This window comes from Anomalospiza imberbis, chromosome 11 (genome assembly GCF_031753505.1).
Source record: "Anomalospiza imberbis isolate Cuckoo-Finch-1a 21T00152 chromosome 11, ASM3175350v1, whole genome shotgun sequence".
NCBI classification, from domain to species: domain Eukaryota; kingdom Metazoa; phylum Chordata; class Aves; order Passeriformes; family Viduidae; genus Anomalospiza; species Anomalospiza imberbis.
The window spans coordinates 19,648,232-19,652,315 of record NC_089691.1 but is presented as its reverse complement, the minus strand read 5'-3'; the positions used below and the strand labels follow the sequence as shown (position 1 = coordinate 19,652,315).

The 4,084-nt window shown below is 45.3% G+C and overlaps 1 long non-coding RNA gene across 1 annotated transcript; it reads left to right on the top strand.

Annotated features, from left to right (window-relative positions):
• The first annotated feature begins 570 nt into the window (after window positions 1–570).
• On the top strand, window positions 571–1,539 carry LOC137480407 (uncharacterized). Its single transcript, XR_011002887.1, has 2 exons — window positions 571–703; window positions 1,430–1,539. It is a non-coding gene; the product is annotated as an uncharacterized lncRNA (long non-coding RNA).
• The last annotated feature ends 2,545 nt before the right edge of the window (window positions 1,540–4,084 follow it).

Genomic DNA, 4,084 nt, shown 5'->3' with positions numbered 1-4,084 from the left:
CAATTACACTTGATTGTTAACTGTGTATGTTCAGGACCACTTACATTTGAGTGCTGCAGTCCTGAGGTTTCCTTCTGATGGGCCACACTCGAGCTCCTGGACAGTTAATGGGATTATCCAGACAATTAGAACTGAAACACAAAGTGAAAACACATTAGTATAGCTAATGGTGGACTAAAATACCAGCGGTAGCAGACAGCAGGATGGCTTTGGAATCTTTTGGTGGTGTGTTTTAGAGGCAGCAGGTTTAAGAATGGAGCTGGCACTGAGGATTTGGTGTGCCAACATCCTCCCAGTGTGGCTGTGGCAGTGGCTGAAGCACTCAGGCTGCACACACTGCAGCATCCCTCCCACAGCCAGCATCCTCCTCCATCCTACATCCTACAGAACAGGCTGCTGAGGCACAGCCTGAGGCTTCCAGTAACTCACCGCAACCAGGCTGGTGGGCTCAGCCTGGAGAGGAGGGAAAGGATCACATCAGCCATTGCCCCCAGGTGACAAAGCACCCTGAACATGCCACTGGAGAAGGAATGCAGTGATTCTTTGGCTGCTGCATCACTGTTTGAGCATAGACACCATAAAGCCAACCTCTTCCAGGAGAAAATTACCTCCAGCATCCTCAGGGAGCACAACACGAGTCTGCCAAGTACAGCACAAGGCACTCAGTGAAAGCTGCACACTGAGGGATCCTACAAGGAATGAGGTGAGTCAAGAGCTCCCAGTGCTCCACAGAACAGCTGATTTCTACCATCAGAGCACAGGGAATGAGCAGGAAAGGAACACCCAGTGCTCCACAGAACAGCTGATTTCAACCACCAGAGCACAGGGAATGAGCAGGAAAGGAGCACCCAGTGCCCCACAGAACAGCTGATTTCAACCACCAGAGCACAGGGAATGAGCAGGAAAGGAGCACCCAGTGCCCCACAGAACAGCTGATTTCAACCACCAGAGCACAGGGAATGAGCAGGAAAGGAGCTCCCAGTGCTCCACAGAACAGCTGATTTCAACCATCAGAGCACAGGGAATGAGCAGGAAAGGAGCACCCAGTGCCCCACAGAACAGCTGATTTCTACCATCAGAGCACAGGGAATGAGCAGGAAAGGAGCACCCAGTGCTCCACAGAACAGCTGATTTCAACCACCAGAGCACAGGGAATGAGCAGGAAAGGAGCACCCAGTGCTCCACAGAACAGCTGATTTCTACCACCAGAGCACAGGGAATGAGCAGGAAAGGAGCACCCAGTGCTCCACAGAACAGCTGATTTCAACCACCAGAGCACAGGGAATGAGCAGGAAAGGAGCACAGTCCAGCCAAGTGTCTGAATGGAGGGAAGGAGCTGTTTGACACAAGGTGCTCACACACCACCAGATCCAGCAGCTCAGCCTGAAGGGTGGGAATGAGAGCTTTGTGTGAACACCTTTCCCTGCAGGGCTGGGAGCAAGTTCCACTCATCTGCAGCAAACTTCCTGCAAGCTGAAGAGCCAGAAGAGCAGAGAGTGGAGCTACATGTCAATATTTGCTGTCACGTCACCAGAAAGCCCTTCAGCATGAGCCAGGTGAGCCCAGACCTCAGGTACAGCAAAGAAACAGGATCAGGAGAGATGTGAAAACATCTCTATCACATTATTTTGTCAAGTTCTGCTTAAGGGTTGATGGATTAATGCACTTTTACCATCAAACAACATAAATCTTAGAAGCTTTGAGATCAAGCCATCATTCATCGGTTAAAAAATTTCAAATCAGCCACTGAGAAATTAATTAATACAGAAGTTGTTGAGATGTCTTTGTGCAATTACTGTTCTGTAACAATTAGGAAGTTTACATTATTTGCTCAGAGGCAGACAATTGCTAAGCCTGGTACTAGTAATAAATCAAGTTCTCTTTTTAATAAATTTTTAAACTTGAATATAGACACTTGCATGATGTACTTATTGACATTTTTCTGAATATACTTGTCTTAAACATGAGGTTTTGTACACTGAACACAAAGCTTGAGTTATTTCATATTCAGAAAAATAAAAAGTGTACTTAGTAGCAGTATCAGAAGGATCACAGTGGCCTCCTAAAATAGAATAATTAAATAATTAAAGTCATACCAGCAGACAAGCAAAGATGGTCTAAGAAATATCAAGAGACTGAACGCATAAATCACGATTACAACCCATATAATCTTTGACCTACACACAAGCTACAAGGTTCAAAGGTGGCATTGCATTATGTATTTATTGCCTGCCCAAGCCATTATTCACCAGCCTTCATTTTAAGGGGTAGGTATGATGGGAGTCCATGGCAGGGGAGAATACATCATAAAACCTCCCCTATAAAGGATGGCACTGCTAATTTATCTTGTGCTTCCTCCTCCTCAGTTCATGGCGTGGCAGCTCCCTACAAAATGTCCCTTGGACAGCAGGACCAGCTTGTCCAGCGCTCCCATCAGCACCTGCTTGGGGGCTCAGAGCCAACACCCCCAAATCACAGCCAGGCTCTTGGCCACCAGCTCTGCACTGCCTTGCTCCCTCTCCCCTGTGTGTTCTGGCAGCTCCCAGGGACTCCAGCAAGGTGGAAATTTCCCATGGATTGATAGGGAATCCAAGGGCAGTGCAGTGATTTTAACAGCCCTGTGATGGTTTTGCCAAAAAAAAACAAAAAATGGATCCTAACCAGTCCTTTGCCAATATTCAGATCTTTTCAGCAATTCAAGGAAACCACGTACCAGATATCTTAATGCAAAATGGTCACAAAGAAACTGAAAAACATTGCAGCTTATGTGAGAATGTGCATTCAGCTTGTTCTGTATTCAGCTCCAACAGAGGAAGCAATTTCTGTAAAAGCCAGTTTTGCTGCCTGGTTTCTGGCACCGGTATCTAAACAAGCCCTCAGGCAGTTATTTGTAGTATTTACATTTTTTACCAGCTTATCATGAGAAAATCCAATTGTTCCTAATGACAGTCACACTGTGTCTCTCCCATTCTCATATCCAGGAAAGTGTTTATTATCCATTTGTAGTAATTAAGGCACTGATGTTCTATGGATCCATAAAGCCAACGTCATTAGGCAAACAAAGGCACTTTTTCCACCCCCAACTTATTGCTGCAAAAATATTTAAAAATAAAAGCTCCCTTATAACACATAGCATCATTTGAAGAACAAGCCACTATTGGCTAATCTCAAGCATTCTTAGGACTGGGGGGAAAAAACAAAAGATCTGTAACATAATTATTTTTCCAGTATTTGCTAAAGAGCGAAGAAAGAAAATTATTATCTAGCCAAAAGCAGAGAGGTGGTGTTTGACAGTGACTGTCTTTCCATATTTGATCTTTTCTTGTAAAATGGTTAAGCAAACTCCTTAGCAAGTTAGAGTAAGGCAGAAAAGCAGGATGGGAATTAAGTGCCTGCATGAAACAAACTTCATTAAACCCACCACAGCCAGGGAGACCAACTGAAAGCCAGCATAGCTGTGTCTGAACTGCCAAGCCCTTAAACCCCCAGAAGCAGGACACACATCTCTGCCAGAACACATCTTTCAGCCCTTCAGAGGACTTCCAGGATCCATCACAGGGTCCTCAGAGAGGCCAGGTGAAACCCCAGAGTTGGTGAAGTCCACAAGAACACTCACATTAAACATTTATTCTGCATCTCCATTCTCTGCAGCAGCACTGCTCACCACCCCAGCACTGCGTACAAAACATGAATTTCATTTCAGTACTCCTTACTCCAGTGGAGAACCACAGCCCACCAGCAACCTCCAGAAGAAACAGCTCTTCATTTCTGGAAATGCTATCCTGCTCTACATCACATCTTGTTCTATTTCCTCTCTTGGCAGTGCTGCAGTTATCCACTGCAGCACATGTTAAATTAGGACTGGAACACTTCACAAGTATTTTCTTCCCCCAGCCACACAGTGAAACAAATTCTGTTCCTCTGCAGACCCCTCCTGCAAGTGCACATACACTTACACTTCCAAACACAACAGCCACAGTATTTTCTTTCCTTGCAGAGCTGAAGGAAGTGGAAGTTCACATCTTCTCATGGCATAAAGTTTAAATGAAGTGTTTGAAAAAAGGTGTCTCGTTGGAGCTGTACA